At 44.9% G+C, this 22,348-nt stretch overlaps 2 pseudogenes; one reads left to right on the top strand and one right to left on the bottom strand.

Annotated features, from left to right (window-relative positions):
• On the top strand, positions 1-2,030 carry LOC127198684 (cytochrome c oxidase subunit 5B, mitochondrial-like; annotated as a pseudogene).
• Positions 2,031-17,602: 15,572 nt separating this feature from the next.
• LOC127198675 (RNA-binding protein with serine-rich domain 1-like) lies at positions 17,603-18,825 on the bottom strand (annotated as a pseudogene).
• Positions 18,826-22,348: the final 3,523 nt, after the last annotated feature.

Genomic DNA, 22,348 nt, shown 5'->3' with positions numbered 1-22,348 from the left:
ATGTCTGAGGTGCTGAGGAGGTGAGGCCTTGCTGAAAGAAGTACTGAAGAAATTAGCCTTGCTAAGGCTATTCTCCCTGGACCTCCTGCATAGGCCAGCTTGGGAACAAGCTGTAAGTTTCCACCGTTCCCAGGGAGAGCCACAAACATACAGCTAACAACCTGTTCCTTGGAGCTCTCACCCAGGGCCAACCAATCAGAGCTACAGGTCACAATGACCAGAACAAACAAAAAATCCCCTCCTGCTGTCTGGCCCTGGTCCCCTCCCTTAGCCCTAGTCACCCACCCAATCAGCTTAAGAGTCACCCTGTTGCCGGGCGTGGTGGCGCACGCCTTTAATCCCAGCACACGGGAGGCAGAGGCAGGCGGATCGCTGTGAGTTCGAGGCCAGCCTGGTCTACAAAGCGAGTCCATGATGGCCAAGGCTACACAGAGAAACCCTGTCTCGAAAAACCAAAAAAAAAAAAAGAGTCACCCTGTTGGCCAATCAAGTTTACACTAATCACTGTTGCTGAAGTCTGCTTCTGTAAAGGGTATAAAAACCCACTGCCTTCGAAGTCTCCTCCTTCCCAAAGGCAGGTAGACCTCATCGTGACGGATCAATAAAAGCCTCTTGTGTTTGCATCGATGTCGGTCTCTGTCTCTCGTTAGGAGCTTCCAGGAAAAGACTCTCCCGACACGAGTCTTACAGTACCCCACTGTGGAAAGACTTTGGGTGCTCAAACCTCACCTTACTTCCAATGTGCTCTCTGCTTTGTGCTTGCAGTTGAGATGTGAGCTCTCAGCTTCCGACCCCTTCCACCATGCCTGCCACTCATTGCCAAAGTAAACTCCTTCCATAAATTTCCTTTAGTCGTATATTTTATCACAGCAATTAATGACTACTACAAATGCAAATACATCCTTCCCATTTGTTTTCATGGTAGTCATTTTTTTTTTTTTTCTTTTCTTTTTCGAGACAAGATTTCTCTGTGTAGCCTTGGCTGTCCTAGACTCGCTTTGTAGACCAGGCTGGCCTCGAACTCACAGAGATCAGCCTGCCTCTGTCTCCCAAGTGCTGGGATTAAAGGTGTATGCCACCACCGCCCAGCACTAGTGATTTTTAAGATGAGGATAATTACAGAAAATCAAGTAAGTCTCTCTAATATTCCAAGAAGTGTTTGTGTGTCTGTGTGTGTCGTGTGTGTGTGTGTGTGTGTATGTGTGTGTGTATAAATTCTTAAAATTCAATAATAAGAAAGTTTGGGCTAGTGCTGGTGGCTCAAGCCTTTAATCCCAGCACTCAGGAGACAGAGGCAGGTAGATCTATGTGACTTCGAAGCCAGCTTGGTCTTCAGAGTAAGTTCTAAGATAGCCAAGGCTATACAGGAAAGACATGTCTCAAAAAATAATAATAATAAAATTCTAAAGATTTATTATGTATACAATGTTCTGCCTGCATGTAACACCTGCAGGCCAGAAGAGGGCACCAGATCTTACTGGAGATGGTTGTGAGTCATCATGTGGTTGCTGGGAATTGAACTCATGACCTTTGGAAGAACAGCCAGTGCTCTTAATCTCTGAGCCATCTCTCCAGCCCCAATAAAAAGATTTTAAAATGGAACAGAGTGGGCTGCAGATACTGCTCAGTGGATAAGACTGAATGCTGCTGCTTGCTTGTCTCCAGCAAGTTGGCTGCAAGATTACTTCTCGGAGTAGGCGCTCTGGCACTGCAGGCCCTGAGGACCAGAATGGCTTCTGGAGGTGGTGTTCACACTGATGAGGAGCAGGCCACCAGGCTGGAGAGGGAGATCATGACAGCCACACAGAAGGGACTGGATCCATACAATATGTTACCTCCAAAGGCAGCTGCGAGCACCATGAAAGACCCTAATTTAGTCCTATCCATCACCGACCAGCGAATAGTGGGCTGCATCTCTGAAGAGAAGAACTGTACCATCATCTGTTCTTGGCTGCACAAAGGCGAGAGTCAGCGATTGCCCAAACAGTGGAACCCATTACAAGCCAGTGCCTCACTAGCTGGCCCACTGAGCCCTGTGTTACCTTTCCGAATGTCGTGGCAAGTCTCTATAATAAAGACTAGCCACTGCATAGGCTTGTGCCATTTAAAAAAAAAAAAAAGATTGAACACTGATTTCTCAGAGAACATGGAACTCAGTTCCTAGCATCCATATGATGGTTCACAAACATCTGTAATTCCAGATGCAAGGACTGTGACACCCTCTGCTGGCCTCCACAAGCATAGCAAGTACATATATAAAAACGTGATAAATATATTTTTTGTAACAAAGGTTTTTGTTTGGTTGGTTTGGTTTGTGTGTGTGTGTGTGTGTGTGTGTGTGTGTGTGTGTGTGTGTGTCTGTCTGTCTGTCTGTCTGTCTGTCTGTCTGTCTGTTTTCAAGACAGAGTTTCTCTGTGTAGCCATGGCTGTCCTGGACTCCCTTTGTAGATCAGCCTGGCCTCGAACTCACAGTGATCCTCACCTGCCTCTGCCTCCGTGAGTGCTGAGATTAAAGGCATGTGCCACCACACCCAGCTGTAACAAAGGTCTTAAGGAAGACCTCACCTAAGAAGATATACAGAAATAATTACATGAAAAGCCATTTTACACATATGTCAGATGAGAAAGAAATCACTACACATCCATCTGGATGACAAAAACCTGAAACAGAGGCAGAGACAGACAGATTTATGTGAGTTCAAAGCCAGCCTGATCTACATAGTGAGTGCCAAAACAGGCTACATAATGAGAGCCTGTCACACAAAAAAGAATTAAAAAGAAAGAAGTAAATAAATTCTAACTTCTGGTAGGAAAAAGGATGGTACAGCCATTTTAAAAGACACTTTACCCATTTTCATTTTTATATATTTTTTGTTTGTTTTACTGGACTAAACATACCCTTATTATGTAATGGAGGAATGATTGGCCTTGGAAACCATGTTCATACGGACTCCAGCACACAAACATTCCTAGTAGCTGCCTTTAAAACTGCCAAAACTAGCCAGGCATGGTGGCGCACGCCTTTAATCCCAGAATTTGGAAGGCAGGGGCAGGTGGATCGCTGTGAGTTCGAGGCCAGCCTGGTCCTCACAGTGAGTCTAGGACAGCCAAAGCTACACAGAGAAACTTGTCTCGAAAAACCAAAATAAATAAATAAATAAATAAAACTGCCAAAACTTAGAAACAACTAGGACACCCTTCACTGGGCTTCACTGGGTGAGTGGAAAGGTATTCAAATAAAAAGAAATGAACTTTCTAGGCCCCTACACAGAAGTAGTCAACAGGTAACTCACTCTTCATGTGGGTCCTCTGGTAAGGAAAGTGGGGGCTGTCTCTGACAGGGACTCAGTTGCCTGCTTTTGAATCACTCCCCCCTCACCAGGCAACAGGGGAAGAGGATGAGCTCAGTCCTGACATAACTTGGTATGCTGGGGTGGCTTTGGAAGCTCCCTTTTTTTTTTAAAGTAGGGGAGTGGGGATGGGGAAAGAGGGTGAGACAGGGAGGGGCAGAGGGAGGAGGCCACGATCAGGATGTAAAGTGAATAAATAAATTAGTTTAAAATAAAACAACAAGGCAGGGCATAGTGGCTCATGCCTTTAATCCCAGCACTCGGGAGGCAGAGGCAGGCAGATCGCTGTGAGTTCGAGGCCAGCATGGTCTACAAAGCAAGTCCAGGACAGCCAAGGCTACACAGAGAGGCCCTGTCTTGGAAAACCAAAAAATAAAAAATAAATTAATTAATTAAAATAAAGAAATGAACTTTCAAAGCAAGGAAAAGAAATGAAAGGGCAAGGCATGGTGTCATGGGCCTATTGTCCAACACTCCAGAGGTTGCCCCCAGAAGAATAGCAAGTTGAAGGCCAGCCTAGGCTACAAAATGTGTTCCAGTACAGCCTTGGCTGTGTGTCAAAAGCACATCTCAGAGAGAGAGAAAGAGAGAGAGAGAGAGAGAGAGAGAGAGAGAGAGAGAGAGAGAGAGAGAGAGAGAACTTAACCTACAGAAAACTGCCTTGCTGGGATCACAAGCACACCACTGTTATTTCCCACCACACATCCACCTGTCATTTCTCTGGCTTTTAGGGCCTTCCCTAATATCTTTCAGCTCAAACTCTAAAACCTTAGAAATTGGTGGCTCTGGTTTTCTATTTTGAAACACTCAAGATGACAGACTTTGTTACTGCAACAAAAGTAAGACACTTAAATTTGTTTGATCAACTATTTCTGTGATGAGAGTTTGAAAAGCATTTGATGGCACATTATAATCACTTATACATAGCACATTGCCTTCCAGGGAAAATGCACCTGCATGGAATCATACAAGAGTATCTACTTCTTGCTACTATAGCGACGCGAGATGTTTTATGGTATTAAAAAATTACAATCTGAGGCCAGGCTTGGTAGTGCATACCTGCAATCCCAGCACTCGGGAGGCAGAGGCAGGCAGATCTCTGTGAGTTTGAGGCCACCATGGCCTACAAAGCGAGGAAGGGGGGAGGAAGATGAAGAGTGAGAGTGAGGGCAATGATAAAAGATCGATGTGTACGTAGTAATGACGCTCTTGCACATTATGAGCAATAATAACTTGTTTGTTTGTTTGTTTTATTTGTGTCAGTGCAGGAGACTGAACCCAGGCCCACCTTGTAAACACCATGTAAGCTCTCTACTAGTGAGCTACAGATCTAGCCCTTCTTTAAATATGAATTCTCTCTCTCTCTCTCTCTCTCTCTCTCTCTCTCTCTCTCTCTCTCTCCTACTCATCTATCTCTCTTTTAAGATAGGGTCTCACGGCCTAAGTAGTCCAAGGATGGCCTTAAACTTGGGTTCCCTCCACCCCCACCTGTTTAGTGCTAGGACTGGAAGAATGCATAACCACAACAGTTCATTTGTTACTGGAACAGAACTCAAGACTTCTTGAAAACTAGGCAAGCACACTACCAGCTGAGCTACGTCCTCAGACATATGTACATATGTGTGTGTGTGTGTGTGTGTGTGTGTGATATAAATATGTATATATCAGCCAGGCAGTGGTGGCACACACCTTTAATCCCATCACTTGGGAGGCAGAGACAGAAGGATCTCTGAGTTCGAGGCCAGCCTCGTCTACAGAGTAAGTTCCAGGACAGCCAGGACTATTCAGAGAAGCCCTGCCTTGAAAAACTCTTTGTGTGTGTGTGTGTGGGGTGTGTGTGTGTGTGTGTGTGTGTGTGTGTGTGTGTGTGTGTGTGTGTGTGTGTGTGTGTTTGTGATCTAGTCCTTATAGCTTCCCCACTGGAAGCTTCATATTCTGGTATGAAGATCTGAAAAATATGCACATATGGCCCTACTCAGCATGGGTTTCCTCTGCCACAGACTTGCAGGTTAAGGTTCAAATATATAGAATGATTCTTCCAGGAAGAAGACTGTCTCCCATGAAGAGACCTTCTCTGGTGCTCAGAGGCACGATTTCCTAAAGGAAATAGGAAGCTGTACTGCTAATAGGGTAGTGCTCAGCAGTGAGGGAAAGCTGGGAGCCACGCATAAGTCTACAATGGGCCACTTTTGGCCATGTTTGTTTCACATTTTGATGTATGGTTTTGTGGTGGTTTGAATGAGAATGGCCCCTATAGGTTCATATGTTTGAATACTCAGTCCCCAGTTGGTGGAACTGTCTGGGAGGGATTAGGGATTTGGAAGAGAGTGTGTCACTAGGGGTGGCTTTGAGGTTTCAAAAGACTACTACCATTCCCAGTGTGTCTTACCTTCTCTGCCTCCTACTTGTGGATCATGATGGGAGCTCTCAGCTGTTCCTGCCCCTATGCCTGTCACAGACTCTAGCCCTCTGAAACCATAAGCCCAACTTAAGCACTGATGTGAGTTCAAGGCCAGCCTGGTCTACAAAGCAAGTCTAGGACAGCCACGGCTACACAGAGAAACCTTGTCTCAAAAAAGCAAAAAGCAAAAACAAAAAACCCAAACAAACAAAAAAATAAGTTGCCTTGGTCCTTGTGCCTTTTTTCTTTTCTTTTCTTTTCTTTCTTTTTTTTTTTTTTTTTTTTTTTTTTTTTTTTTTTTTTTTTGAGACAGTGTTTCTCTGTGTAGTGTTGGCTGTTCTGGACTAGCTTTGTGGACCAGGCTGGCCTCAAACTCACAGTGATCCTCTTGCCTCTGCCTTCCAGGTGCTGGGATTAAAGGTGTATGCCACCACACCTGGCCTCCTTGTGCCTTGTTGGTGGTAGTGGTGGTGGTTGGTTTTGTTTTGTTTTCAACACAGGGTTTCTCTGTGTCTCCCTAGCTGTCCTTGACTCACTTTGAGACCAGGCTGGCCTGGAACTCTCAGAGATCCACCTACCTCTGCTCTGGAGTGCTGATATTAAAAGTGTGCACCACCATGTCTAGCAGTCATGGTGTCTTATAACAACAATAGAAAAGTAACTAAGATGGGTTTAAATGTCATGGCTCCTGTTAGCGAAACTAACAGCTTTATCATTAGAACTGATAGTGAAACTATGTACCAGTTTACAAAAGGAAGCCAGGCCTATGATGTAATACCCTCTTCTAGTCTTCTGTAGACATCTGTGGAGATATCAACATTGCCATTTGAAGACACTGTAGCTTTTGCAAGCCTTTAATCCCAGCACTGGAGAGGCAGAGGCAGACAGATCATGTGACTTCAAGGCCAGCCTGGTCTACAAAGTGAGTCCAGGACAGCCAAGGCTACACAGAGAAACCCTGTCTCAGAAAAACAAAACAAACAAACAAACAAATATATATGTGTATATATATATATATATATATATATATATATATATATATATATATATATATATATATATATATTTGAGGGGCAGGAAATATGGCTCAGAGGTTAAGAGCACTTTCATTCATACACTTTTTTTTCATTCATGCACTTTTTTTTTCATTCATACACTTTTTTTTTTTTTTTTTTTTTTGGTTTTTCGAGACAGGGTCTCTTTGTGTAGCCTTGGCCATCCTGGACTCACTTTGTAGACCAGGCTGGCCTCGAACTCACAGCGATTCGCCTGCTTCTGCCTCCCGAGTGCTGGGATTAAAGGTATGCACCACCACGCCCGGCTCATTCATACACTTTTTATAGTATGATTCTTTACTGCTACTGACTCCTCACTTCAGATTTTTCTTGTCTCTCTAATAATGTATTTATTCAGATTCATTCATAAAGTATTTACTGGCTGGGCATGGTGGCACACGCTTTTAATCCCAGCACTCAGGAGGCAGAGGCAGATGGATCTCTGTGAGTTTGAGGCCAGTCTAGTCTACAAAGAGAGTTCCAAGACAGCCTTACACAGAGAAACCCTGTCTCAAAAAACAAAAACATAAAGTATTTCCTGAGCCAGACGTAGTGCCTCACACCTTTAATCCCAGCACTCAGGAGGCAGAGGAAGGTGATCTCTGTAAATTTGAGGCCAACCTGCTTGAAAAAACGTTTTTTTAAAGATTTATTTATTGATTCATTCATTCATTTATTATATATACATTGCTCTGCCTGCTTGTACCCCTGCAGGCCAGAAGAGGACATCAGACCACATTATAGATGGTAGTGAACCACCATGTGGTTGCTGGGAATTGAACTCAGGACCTTTGGAAGAGGAGTCAATGCTCCTAACCACTGAGCCAGCCCGAAAAAACATTTTTTAAAAGCTTACTGAGCACCTATTTTTTGCTAGATTTTAGAAGTGCAGAAAATAGACCAGTGAACAGCACACACAAAACTCTGCTATCATGGAGCACACATGTTAGTGAGGGGTCTCCAGTGAGAGCTGTATGAGGGTGTTGGGTCCCCTAGAACAGGAGTTATAAAACAGTTGTGATTTGCCATGTAATTACTGGGAATTGAACCCAGGTCCTCTGTAAGAGCAGCCAGTGCTCTTAACTGCTCACTGTGCCATCTCTCCAGCCCTGATTAGGTCTTCCTAACAGTCTCCAATTGGTAATTAACTTAAAACTGTGGTGGGAGCTCTGTCAAACTTAGGAGAAAAATACAATTATGGCTATGCTTTATTTTATTTCTGTCTCAGTAATTAATTTAATATTATTTTGTAAATCCACTGTTTTCGCCCTGATTTGTGAGTCTAGCACTGAACCTTAGGATCCTTCCTTTTTTTTTTTTTTTCTCCCCCTCCTCCTGGATGAAATGTTACTGTTCATCAGCAGAGGGCACTGGAGTGACACTGCTTGACACAACAGCAGTTAGCGTGGGCTCCAGTCCTTTTTTTTCTTTAGTGTGTGTCATAGTGTAGGTATTTGTACATGTTTGTGCACATGTGTATGCAGGGATGTGTGCACATCCAAGGAAGATGCTGAGGCTGACATCAGTGTCTTCCTCTATTGCACTCCACCTGTTTTTTAAGGGTTTGTTGTTGTTGTTGTTGTTGTTTGTTTTGGTTTGGTTGGGTTTTTGTTGTTGTTTGTTTTGTTTTGTTTTCTTGGTTTTTCGAGTCAGGGTTTCTCTGTGTAGCCATGGCTGTCCTAGACTTGTTTTGTAGATCAGACTAGCCTCTGCCTCCTGAGTGCTGGGATTAAAGGTGTAGCCACCATGCCCGGCCTAAGATTTATTTTATTTTATTTTCATTTAATTGATATATTCAGATTACAACTCAATTGTTATCCCCTTGCTTGTCTCCTCCCATTCCTCCCTCCCTCTTTCACCCTATTCCACTCCTCTAGGTCTGTGACAGAGGGGACCCCCTCCCCCACCATATGGTCACAGCCTATCAAGTCTCATCTTGGTAGCCTGCTTATCCTTTCTCTGAGTACCACCAGGTCTCCCCACCAAGGGGAAGTGGTCAAATATGGGGCACCAGAGTTCATGTCAGAGTCAGTGCTCGCTCTCCACACAACTATGGAGAATGTCCTGTCCATTGGCTAGATCTGAGTAGGGGTTCGATGTTTACTGCATGTATTGCCCTTGGTTTGTGCAGTAGTTTGAGCAGGACCCCTGGGCCCAGATCCGCCTGTCGTGATGTTCTTTTTGTAGGTTTCTAGGACCCTCTGAATCCTTCTATTTCCCCATTCTCCCATACTTCTCTCACCTAGAGTCCCAATAGAAAGTCCTGCCTCTATCCCAATCTCCTGGTAAGTGAAGACTTTCATGGGGCATCCCTTTTGGGCTAGTGCCCAATTATAAGTGAGTATACACCATGTGAGTCTTTCTGGGTCTGGTTTAACTCACTCAGTATGATCATTTGTAGTTCCATCCATTTGCCTGAAATTTTCGGGATTTCCTTGTTTTTAATAGCTGAGTAGTATTCCATAGTGTAAATGTACCACAGTTTCTTTATCCATTCTTCAGTTGAGGGACAACTAGGTTGTTTCCAGGTTCTGGCTATTACAAATAATGCTGCTATGAACATGGTTGAGCATATGTCCTTGTTGTGTGGTGGAGCATCTTTTGGGTATATTCCAAGGAGTGGAATAGCTGGGTCTTGAGGTAGCCCTGTTCACAGTTTTCTGAGAAAGCGCCAGATTGATTTCCAAAGTAGTTGTACAAGTTTGTACTCCCACCAGCAATGAAGGAGTTTTCCCCTTTCTCCACATCCTCACCAGCATGTGCTGTCATTTGAGTTTTTGATCTTAGCTATTCTGATGGGTGTAAAATGGAATCTCAGAGTCGTTTTGATTTGCATTTCTCTGATGACTAAGGATGTTGAGCATTTCTTTAAGTGTTTCTCAGCCATTGATTCATTTTATTTTTAATTATGTATGTGTGTGTGAGTTTGTGTGTGTGAGTGTGTGTGTATGTGTGTGTGTGTACCCACAGAGACCAAAGGGGTCACAACCCCAGGAGCTGGAGTTACAGATAGTTGTGAATGGCCTGATGTGGTGCCCGGAATCAAACTTGGGCTTTTATGGAAGAGTAATGCATGCTCTTTAACTGCTAAGCCATCTCTCTAGCCCAGGTTTATCTCACACACCTCCTCCCCCTCCCCAACAGGCTTTCACTATGAAGCCCAGGCTGTCCTGCAAATGTAGACCAGGGCAGCCTCTAACTCACAGAACTCTGCGTCCCTCTGCTCCTGAGTGCTGGGATCAAAGGTGTGTCCCATTGCTCCTGGCCCTATTTGGCCCTATTTTTATTCTGCAGCACAGGAAACTGACTCAGGAGCCTCAGGCATGCCTTCAAGTTAAGCTCTCTCTCTCTCTCTCTCTCTCTCTCTCTCTCTCTCTCTCTCTCTCTCTCTCAGGCTACTTTTCTGCCAGATCCACACCATCTACATCTGGTGACCATTTCTACAGCTTAATTCTGCCTGCTGCTTCTCTCAGCATTGGTGGCCCACTTCCACAGTCACCTGCAGTGAGTTTCTTCACATGGGCCTGGTGTGTGGCTGTGTGTCATACCACTGGCCTGGTGTGTGGCTGTGTGTGTCATACCCCTGGCCTGGTGTGTGGCTGTGTGTCATACCACTGGCCTGGTGTCTGGCTGTGTGTGTCATACCGCTGGACGGGTGTGTGACTGTGCATGTCGTAACCCTGGCTGGGTGTGTGGCTGGGTGTCATACCCCTGGCTGGTGTGTGCCTATATATGTCATAGACATGTTCTCTTTCAAGGAGTCTCAGTCTCAGTTGTAGGGGTGTGGTCTCTCCTTTCCTCTTCCTTAGTTCCCTCAGTTGTACTTAATCCTGACCCTAGAGGAAGCAACTGTTCTTCCATACCTGCTACTGCTGCATCCCCATTTACCTCTACTAGTATTTATCTGCCTCCTACTTAATTAATCATCCTTCATATGAAATTATCTCTAATCAAGAACGGATGTGTGCCTGCTGTGGTAGTGCACACCTTTAGTTCCAGCATTTGGGAGAGAAAGAGGTTAATGGATCTCTTGTGAGTTTGAAGCCAACCTAGTTTACTTAACAAGTCACTAGAACTACATAGTGAGACCCTGTCCCCCCTCCCCCGAAAAAACACAGAATTTTAGGAGATGTGGGCAGGCCCAATGATATTCCTTGTTTTGTTTTTGTTTTTGTTTTTGTTTTTGTTTTTGTTTTTTGAGAGACAGGATCTCTCTGTGTTAGCCAGCGATATTCTTGTAGACCTAGCTATTTCTAGAAGCTAAGGCAAGTTTGCTTGAGTCTAGGAGTTAGAAGAAGCATACCCTGAAATTATCCGGGGTGGCACAGTGATACCTTGTACAAACAAGAAAACAAATATATATTCATTTTTCTCCTAAGTAATCCCTGAATGTCATGCTGTAGGAATATACTTTTGTTCATGTCCAAACATGAACATGGGTCAAGGCTTTCTTTAAAGGGATTTTATTTCTTGGTTAAGTTGCCATGTCTTTGTCAGACAAGGACTATTATAATTCACCTAGTACAATCATTAAAAGTCTCAGAATCAGCTCTCTGTTCATATGCACTCCCAGGATAACTACTGAGTATAGCCTTACATACCAATTTGTTTTTAACTTCAAGAAATTCTAGGGCTAGAGAAATGGCTCAGTACTTAAGAGCATTTGTTGTTCTTGCAGAGAACCCAAGTTTGCTTCCCAGAACCCACATGGTGGTGTACAATCATCTATAACAATGTTCTAGTTTCAGGGGACAGCACAAGACACAGGGGTGGTGTACATATGTTTGCAGGCAAAACACTCATGCAAGTAAAGTCAGCAAATCTAAAAATAAATTTTAAAAATATAAACTTGTATTGCTTTCTATTCTGATAGTGATCTGGAGGTTGTTTGTTTGTTTGTTTTTTCATGTTAAAGAGGAGGTCTCGAAGGTAAACAGTCTCTGACTTTCACAGAAAAGACCCATGCCAGTTACTTTAAACACTAATACTTGAGGTTGAGGATTTAGCTCAGTGGTAGGGCACTTACCCAGCACGTGCAAGGCTCTGGGTTCAGTCCCCAGCTCTGAAACAAACAAACAAACAAACAACAACAAAAACCCATTAATATTCCAGAAAAAAATCTAGAATGTTGGTGCTTATAATTATTTTTCCCAACTAAAGAGACTTAGTCATCCTTAAATACTGTAAAACCTTACTGACCAGAAACCACAAATAAGCAGTCAGCAGATCCTACCTACACTGGTTAGATCAAGATGCCTGCCTGAGTTAAACAACCTCATCCAAGACTTGTGAAACCAGATCTGTGTGCTTGGCCCCAGCGACCTGATGACTCAGTCTGCATTGCTTTTACTTTTTATTTTCCAAGCTATTCTTTCTTTCTTTCTTTTTTTTTTTTTTTTTTTTTTTTTTTTTTTTTTTTTTGAGACAGGGTTTCTCTGTGTAGCCTTGGCTGTCCTGGACTCACTTTGTAGACCAGGCTGGCCCCGAACTCACAGTGATCCACCTGCCTCTGCCTCCCAAGTGCTGGGATTAAAGGGATGCGCCACCACGCCCGGCACTATTTTCTTTCTTATTGGTTGTTTTGGAAAGGTTTTCAATTAATTCTGATATCTATAGCTATATCCTATCTATTCTTCATAAGTATCTAGTCTTCATAAGGCTTCTTTCATTCTTAAGTCCTTTCCATAACTTGGGGCTGGGGAGATCAAGAGACCTTGCTGTTTTCAGAGAGGACCTGAGTTCAGCTCTTAACACCCACACCCACCCAATGATCTGTAACTTCAATTCTGGGGGAACTATTGTGTGACAACGCTTTCCCTGAGGAGCCGATATACAGATCCCAGATAAGGAGCCCAAGGCAGATTAAAGTACAGATAGCACCAGTGCCCTACTTGGTAAGACAATGAGTCTCATCAGGGTTACTTACAGGAATATGGGTGAGGGGTTACTTAACAGGACCAGAATGACTCAGAGTCATCACAAAAGCCGAGAAACCTGCAGCCGGAGGCAGCTCAGCTCATTAGACAGTGTCCTTCCAAGGACACTGGTCTTTAGCCTCTCCCAGGCAGGGTGGCCTGTTTCTGCTTTGTCCAGGCAGCTGGTCTGGCCTCAGAGTCTTTTTTGCAGCTTGTCTAAGAGTAAATCTAGGCAGTATTTATTGCTTACTCTGCCAGGGAGGGGCCTACTGAATCTGGTCTGTTTAAGGGGCATCCTGAAGCTATTTTGAGGTGTTTACCTTCCTGCTTACAAAGGTTCCCTGAAGGATGGAATGTTTCAATCTCTGAGGAAAGGAAACAGCAGCAAACAACACACATTTTTGAGAAAGTAGCAGGATACAAAAATTCACACACACACACACACACACACACACACACACACACAAGGGGTGTGTGTGTGGGGGTAATGCTATTGCCTTTAGTACCACCAGAGAGGCAGAGGCAGACAGATCTTTGAGTTTCATACCAGCCTGTTCTGCAGAGCAAGTTCCAGGACAGCCAGAGCTATGCAGAAAAACCCTGTCTTAATGCTGCCCTGCCCCCCAAAAACCCAGCAAATTGTTTTCGTGCTTAACAATAACAAACATGCCAGCCTGGTCTACGAAGTGAGTCCAGGATAGCCAGGGCTGTCACACAGAGAAACCCTGTCTTGAAAAAACAAAACAACAAACCAATAACAATCACAACCCCATTCACAATTTTAAAAAACAACCCGAACTTAGAGTAAACATAACTAAGGAGATGAAAAGGCTATATACAATGAGAACTTTAAAACACTGAAGACACTGAAAAAGACACTAGATGATGAAGACCACCCATGTTTTTTTGTGTTTTGTTTTGGGTTTTCGAGACAGGGTTTCTCTGTGTAGCCTTGGCTGTCCTAGACTTGCCTTGGAGACCAGGCTGCCTCTGCTTCCCAAGTGCTGGGATTAAAGGTGTGGGACACCACGCCCAGTCCCAAGACCACCCATGTTTATGAAAGCATGAATATTTTTTTTACATGGCTGCACTACCAAAAGCAACAGATGTAATGAAAGCTCTATCAAAATGCCCTTATCATCTTTTACAGAAACAGAAAAAAAAATTCAAATGAATTAGAAAGACACAATATAGCCAAAGGAATCCTGAAAAAATATATAAATAAATAAATAAAGAGTAGTGCTGTAGGGATCACCATATCAGATTTCTTTTCTTTCTTTCTTTTTTTTTTTTTTTTTTTTTAACTTATTAGTCTGTATACAGTGTTCTGCCCGCATATACACCTACAGGCCAGATCACCATGTGGTTGCTGGGAATTGAACTCAGGACCTTTGGAAGAGTAGACAGCACTCTTAACCTCTGAGCCATCTCTCCAGCCCCAGATTTCAGCTTTTACTACAGAAGAGCCAGGCTATGGCATTGGCAGAAACACAGACTGGGGTGCAGCAAAAGGCCCAGATACAAACTCATGCAGCCAAAGCTGCCTGGAGGTTTGTTTTGTTTTTTAATCGTTTCTTTTTCTTTCATCTTATGTGTATAGGTCTGAGTACTGTGTGCATGGTTGGTGCCCAGAAGGTCAGAAGATGGCATCAGTGTCCTGGAACCAGAGTTACAAGATGGCCCTGGGTTGCCGTTCAGGAGCTAGGCAGTGATTCCAGAATCTCTGGGAGAGCAAAAAATGCTCATGACCACTGAGTCAGCCCCAGCTGCCCGATATTTCTCAATTTTTTTGTTTGAGAATTTCATACACGCATATATTTTTAATCAGATACAACCTCAGTTCCCTCTGCTCCAAGTCTCCCCCTATCTGCCCAGCCAGCACTTCCCCCTCCTAACTTCATGTGCTTATTTCTTTGTGTATGAGCGTTTTCCTGTTCCCACATCCATGCATCACATGTCTACCCAGTATCCGCAGTAGGCAGAAGAGGGTGTCAGATCCCGTGGAACTGGAGTTTCAGGTGGTTGTGAGCTGCCATGTAGGTTGCTGGCTCTCGAACATCATCCTCTGGAAGAGCAGCATGGGATCTTAACCGCCAGCCATCTCTCCAGTTCCACAATGTGCTGTGTTAAAAAAAAAAAAAAAACAAAAAACAAAAAAACCTAGCCGGGCATAGTGGCGCATGCCTTTAATCCCAGCACTCAGGAGGCAGAGGCAGGCAGATCACTGTGAGTTCCAGGCCAGCCTGGTCTACAAAGTGAGTCCAGGACAGCCAACGTTACACAGAGAAACTCTGTCTTGAAAAAACAAAAAACAACCAACCAAACCTACTGGGTCCATGTAGTGTTGCCTGTAGGTGCATGGGTGTAGGGACACGCACAGAAGCATGGTTAGCGGTTCAGGGGTTGCATCCCTGAAGAGAACGGAAACTACCTCAGTAGCCATCGTTTATGAGCAGCCTTCCTGAGCCCCTTCCCTGTCCATGCTTAGAGTTTTCAGACACCGAGTTTTTGGTTTTTTTTTTTTTTTTTTTATAAAGATGCAAAAAATGAGAGAAGAGACAGCATCTTTAACAAATGGTGTTGTGAAAACTGGGTATCTGCGGGTAGAATGAAACTCGTTCCTTATCTCTCAGTCTGCACAAAATCAACTCCAAATGGACCAAAGGCCTAAATGTCAACTTAAAAGTATGAAGCCACTAGCGGAAGCTGTTCCAGATCCGCAAGCAGAGGCACAGTCACGGAAGTTTTCAGCAGGCCTCCCTCTAGTCACTTGGGAAATAAGGCCCGCAATTAGCAAATGGGACTCATGAAAGGAAAATGCTTGGGGACAGCAAAAGAAGCAGTTAACTGGGTGAATAGTCAGCCTTCAGAATGGTATAAAACCTTTGTGAGCTCTACATCTGACAAAGGATTAGTATCTAGGGGGCTGGAGAGATGACTCAGAGGTTAAGAGCACTGGCTGCTCTTCCAAAGGTCCTGAGTTCACTTCCCAGCACCTATAAGGAGATCTTGTTCCCTCTTCTGGTCTGCAGGCAGAACACCGTAAACATAATAATCATCAAATCTTAAAATAAAAAAATAATTAGTATCTAGATTACACCAAGACTCAAAAAAATTAAACATCAGGTGCAGGAGATGTCTCATTGGGTAAAAGTGCTTGCTGCCAAGCCTGACAACCTTAGTTTAAACCAGGACCCACATTCAGGTAAGTCTTTCTCTCTCTCTCTCTCCTCTCTCTCTCTCTCTCTCTCTTTCTCTCTCTGTGACGCACATGTGCACGCACATACACACACACATAAATAAATAAGTAAATAAATGTACTTTTAAAATTAAAAAACAACAAGAAGAATCAACCAGACTTTAAATGGGCTAGTGAAATAAACAGAATCCTCAAAACCCTTCTCACAAATTGGAAGGCAGCTGGGTCTTTGCCTGAGGGCACTCCCTTTGCTCCGTTTAGCATCAGGTTTTCTTTAACCCTTTTGTCTCCTTGGGCTCCCTGGCTCCAGCACTACACTTTCTGGTGTTCCTCTCTCCTCACACTGTAGGTTTTGTATTTCTCCTGGCCTCATCTGTTCCCTTGCACTGTAGTTCTGCATAAATGACCACTAATAACCAAGCAACACAGTCAATACCAGGCTGTCCTGAACTCTCTCCTCTGCCAGTGCTGGTAACTCAAAACTTCAATTTTGCCTCACAAAGACGTTTAGGACAAGGGCAAAAAGCAGCCATAGTCTTTGCGGAAATATCCCGAGAATGGTCCCTGGGACACACACTAATGAATGTTCTTCCTCTTGAAAGCCCTTGAGCTGGGCTACATTGACCTCAGCACTGCTTCCATGCCACCAACTAGGATGGACTCATAAGCCACAATGAAAGTCCCAAAGTCTTCCACATTCCTCCAAACAATGGCATGGTTAGGCCTATCACAGCAGGCACCAGTGGGTTTCTCTGTATAGCCTTGGCTGTCCTGGACTCACTTTGTAGACCAGGCTGGCCTCAAACTCACAGAGGAGGCCAGCCTCTGTCTCCCGAGTGAGTGCTGGGGTTAAAGGCTTGCGCCACCATGCGCAGTTTAAAGAGAATCTTAAGCACTAAAAGGAACCATCAAACAGAAAGATGATGAAAATGTAACCTAAAGAGGGGGCCAACTTTGACTTGGGTTCACCTGTGGTTTGTTTGTTTTTTCTTTTGCATTCTAATCCTAAATTTATCCATCGCGGTCTTTTCTCTCTACACAAGCACAAACACCACCTCGTCTAAAATGCTACAAAGTTATAAAACTCAAAACAAACTTTATAGTGCTGACTGTACAATAAAAGCAAAAACACTGCGGAGACTGACCTGCGACATCACCGTGAACGGCAGGTGATGACAGGGTAGGGGTAAGTTCCGTGAGGACCCTGTAGAAATGGCTCACCATTTTGAGAGAGCGACAGAGACTCAGCGGGGACAGAAAAAGAACCCTTCAAACACTTTTAACCCTAGAAGTTCAAGAGCTCTCAGCAGGAGGCATCGTCAGGCCTAACAGAACAGCAGCTTGGTCCTTTCTGCCGCAAGGGTATGTGAGCAGGTTGTGTGACTGGCTCTGGGTGGAAAACGGTGTGCTGCCATTTGAAGGCTTGCTTGTCCCAGTTGGCTCTGCTACCAGATTCTCAAGAACTGGAAGAGGTGAGCTTTTTAGCCAGAAAACTACAGGGTACCTCTATGGTCACCGTCCCGAATCAACAGTCCCCCTGCAGCCAGAACCCTCTTGCAAGAGGAAATATCTCAATTGCTGTCTTCAAAGCCTACCCTGGTTAAGGGACCCTTCCCTACAGATCCTCATTTGGTGAGAGAAAGGACAAAAGTGAGCCGGGGACCATAAGTAACAATCCCTGCTTACGGAGAGGAGCTGGAGCCGGAGTGGCTCTTGTGGCTGCGGCAGCATCCAGGAGATCGAGCTCTCCAATGCACAGGGGACCTGTGTCTCGGGCATCTGGACCTTCTCCTCATCCATGGGGGTGACCTGCCCCACGTGGGAGGCGGTGGGTGCATTCTCCTGCGTGGGCTGAATCACCGAGAGGGTAGCCGAGGCCAGGGTGCCAACACAGCAGTTAGCAGTGATCCCTTGGCCATCGACTTGTCCTCCGTCCACACCACGTGTTTCAGCGCCCGCTCCACGTCACCTGGATTCTCAAAGTCCACATATGCCTAGTCTTTGGGCAGATGAGGGTGCATTCTCTCTACAGGCATGTCAATTATCTTAATTTTCCCGTAAGTAGAAAATATTTCCGGGGCTGGAGAGATGGCTTAGCGGTTAAGAGCACTGACTGCTCTTCCAGAGGACCCAGGTTCAAATCCCAGCACCCATATGACAACTCACACCTATCTATAACTCCGTGATCTGACACTCTCACACAGACATACATGCAGGCAAAGCACCAATGCACATAAAACAAAAATAAATTAAAAACATAAAATGAAAAAAAAAGAAAAATATTTCCATGATCCTGATCCTTGGTCCCATTCCTGGTGAGTCTCCCAATGTGCACTTTGCTTCTCCTTTTCCTCTCTTTTAGGTGGCTTGGATTTGGAGCTGGGACGATGCCTGTTGTCACGCCTAAGCCGAGATGGCCTTGGGGAGCTGGAGGAGCTCCCAGCCGTGCTGTACCTACCTGAGCGGCTGGAAGCAGAGGATCAGCTGGAGCCACGGTTTGAGTCTGTGCTGGGGCTGGAGCCGGAGCTAGAGGTTGAGCCGGACTGAGGTCTGGTGCGGCTGCTCCCACTTGAAACACCGCGCCACGATCCCTCTCACTTGACTCTTGAGTGGCCTCTTTATCTTTAGAGCGATCCTTGGACTTCTCGCCAGAGCGGTCCGAGCCCTCGTGCTGGACTTTTTATTATTTTCTTTGACTCCTAGCAAGCTCTTCTTTTTCACTCCTGAAAAATCGATTCTCCCCTTCTGAGGTGTTCAGAGCAGCAATGTGGGCCTCACTTACCTGAACTCTTCTAACTTGAGTCTGAGAAACGACCACTAATTGGTTGCAATTTATGACAAAGAGCAGCATCTTCCATTGGCCGCCCCCTCCTCCCGCTGTTCTCAGACCTGGGTGCCCCCGCATACGTTTTGTATACGAAAATACAACTTTTTAAAAAAGATTTATTTCTTACATATACAGTGTTCTTCTTGTATGTACACCTGCACCCCGGAGGAGGGCACCGGATATCATTATAGATGGTTGTGAGCCACCATGTGGTTGCTGGGAATTGAACTCAGGACCTCTGGAAGAGCAGGCAGTGCTCTTAGCCGCTGAACCATCTCTCCAGGCCGAAAATATAAGCTTTAAGAAGTACATTAATTGTCGGACGTGGTGGCACACGCCTTTAGTCCCAGCACTCGGGAGGCAGAGTTCGAAGCCAGCCTGGTCTACAAAGTGAGTTCAGGACAGCCAAGGCTACACAGAGAAACCCTGTCTCGAAAAACCAAATAAAAACAAAGACAAAAACAAAAACAAAAAGAAACTCATATATTCTGCTTGTAAGGATGTAAAGTAGTCCAGACACTGTAGAAATCAGTATGTGTTTTCTCAAAAACAAAACCAAAAAAACTAAAAGTAAATTTTCCATATGACTTATGAGCCATATGGATTTTTTTTCCCAGACAGGTCTCTCTGTGTGGCCTTGGCTGTCCTGGACTCACTCTGTAGACCAGGCTGGCCTCGAACTCATAGAGATCTATCTGCCTTTGCCTCCCAAGTGTTGGGATTAAAGGCCTGCGTCACCACACTCGGCCCTGAGCCATATGGAAAACCTGTGTTTAACCAAAAGCATCCAAGACATCCCCTCACAGAGATAATTTCACTCCAGAGCCAAGTTTCTGTATGCAGGCCTCGATCCCCTTTGTACACACCTAGGAGGGTTGGACAAGATTCTGCTCAATGGACCATTAGAAAAAGCGGAGTGAGACTCCAGGGAGGGCTTCTGGTGTGCATGAGATGGCTTAGTAACCCTGTCCCTTCATCCTATGCAATTCCTTCCTTCCTGAAACTCAAATACGGCTCCCCAAAGAGCTCTCATCTCATGTTTGTGAGTAGACTGGGTGTCAGGCAAGGCCGCGCATCAGCATTCCAGTTCTCCAGTGGCAACTCCAGCACTTGGTTTCCTCTTTCCTGTTCCTTGTTTCTTTCTCTCCCTGCCCCCACCCACCTTCCCCTTGAATCCAGGTTCTTTGATGTACTAAGCGTGCACCCTTTCGTGGCCCTATTCCTCAGCATCTTATCTTCTCCAGAAGAACATCCTCCTGTCTCTCCCTCCAGAGTGCCAGGTTTACAGACTCACCACACTTCACTTTGCTAATTCTTTTAGTTTACTTTTTGTTTGTTTGTTTGTTTGTTTTTGTTTTTGAAGACAGGGTTTCTCTGTGTAGCCTTAGCTGTGCTGGACTTGCTTTGTAGACTAGGCTGGCCTCGAACTCACAGCGATCTGCCTTTGCTAATTCTTAAATGAGTACTAAGGACAGTAGTGAACATGGGGTTTGATGACAGGATGACAAGGTTAATGAAGAAGGAGACAAGAGTCATGCTGTATTTCCACAGGCCCAAAGCAAAGCAACCAAGTGGCCGTGGACTGCAATCTCTGAACTCAACAGCCCAAATGTTCCTTTTCTCCTTAAAAGTCGAGTGCCCCAGTCACGTTGTCAGAGTCACTGAAGGCTGAGTGCCACAATGCGGATGGTAAGGAGACTTAAGATGAGGTAAGCAGTCTATGCTTCATTTGGACCAGTGAACGTCAACCGTGTGGGCCATCAGGAGCTGTGTGTGTGACGTAAGAAGTCTTAGAGCAACTGTCTAGAGGAAGAAACGCTTTCTGCTTTCCTCCTTGGCACAGCAGCAGTATCAGGCTCACCATCTAACAGAGACTCGGCAGCACAAGGACAGACAAAAATGGAATTCTAATAGGGAAATAACCCGCAGGAAGGTAGGACAAAGCAAATAATGGGATCAAAGGAAAAGAACAGGGAAGAAAAGCCAGAATTTCAAAATAAAGCCCTGAGATGTCAATGACAATGTTAGATATAACCCATTTAAATGCACTGGCTAAAGGACAGAGAGGAGCATTGTGGGTTAAAAAACAGAACCCACCGGGCGTGGTGGCAGCGAGCGCCTGTAATCCCAGCACTCACAGCGTGTTTCTAAGAAATACCTCAAACATATAAACACGTTAGTTTAAAATAAGAGAACTAAGGAATAGTGGGGGGTGAGAATCAGGCAATATATGTATTAAATAAGTTTAAAAAAATATCCAGGCAGTGGTGGTGCACACCTTTAATCCCAGCACTTGGGAGGCAGGGGCAGGTGAATCTTTGTGAGTCCGTGAGTCCGTGAGTCCGAGGCCAGCCTGGTCTACAAAGTGATTCAGGACAGCCAAAGCTGTTACACAGAGAAACTGTGTCTCAAACAACAAAAAGGTAAACTCGAAGGCCAGGCATGGTTGTATCTCAGCACTGGGTAGGTAGTGGCAGGCAGATTTCTGAGTTCGAGGCCAGCCTGGTCTACAGAGGTAATTCCAGGATAGTCAGGACCACACAGAGAAACACTGCCTCTCAAACCAAAGCAAGCAAACAAAAAATAAGCAGAAAGCTGGGTTCAATGGCCCAGGCCTATAATCCCAGCTACCCAGGAGACTGAGGCAAGAGGATCACAAGTTCAAAGCCTGTCTGGCATGTAAGAGAAAGTTCAAGACTAGCCTGGGGAATTTACAGAGACTGTCCCAAAATACACAATGTAGAAGAAACGGCTGGGAATGTAGCTCAGTGGTAGAATGCTTGATTAGCACGTGCAAGGCACTAGATTTAGTTCCAAGTAGCCACACTAGTAGGTAAGGCAGGTCTCAAAGGGAAAATAACAGCAGGGGGTGGGAGGGAGCATTCAGACCCAGACACACCAACCAACAAAGCTACACACTCACAAAGCGAAACCTATGTCATTCACATAAGGTAAACCCAGAATTCTAGGTACAGACTAAAATACCCCTCTCTCAACTACTGGCAGAATCAAGGCCGTAGGGGTGGGGTGGGAGTGGGGGAGAGAGCTTAGTGTTAGAGTCCTTAGTGGTGCCGGCTTAGCTTGTATGGGGCCTTAGATTCGTTCCTCAGGAACACACACACACACACACACACACACACACACACACACACACACACACACACGAGAGAGAGAGACAGAGAGAGAGAGAGAGAGAGGGAGAGAGACAGAGAGAGACAGAGAGAGAGAGAGAGAGAGAGAGAGAGAGAGAGAGAGAGAGACAGAGACAGAGAGAGAGAGAGACAGAGAGAGAGAGTCTCAAAAAGAAAACAACAGGGCCGGATATGGTGGCGTTCGCTTTTAATCCCAGCTCTCGGGAGGCAGAGGAAGGCAGATCGCTATGAGTTCAAGGCCAGCCTGGTCTACAAAGCGAGTATAGGACAGCCAAGGCTACCCAGGGAAACCCTGTCTCGAAAAACCAAAGAACAAAAAACAAAACAAACAAACAACAACAAAAAAACCAAACCAAAACAACAACCCTCATGAATCTGATACTATCAACTGGACATCATAATTGTTGAATATTTCACTTAATTAAATAATTCCTTTTAAAATTCAAAAT

The sequence above is a fragment of the Acomys russatus genome, chromosome 2, assembly GCF_903995435.1.
Source record: "Acomys russatus chromosome 2, mAcoRus1.1, whole genome shotgun sequence".
Lineage (NCBI taxonomy): Eukaryota > Metazoa > Chordata > Mammalia > Rodentia > Muridae > Acomys > Acomys russatus.
Note: the sequence above shows the minus strand (reverse complement) of the source record. Positions and strands in the feature narration are given on the sequence as shown.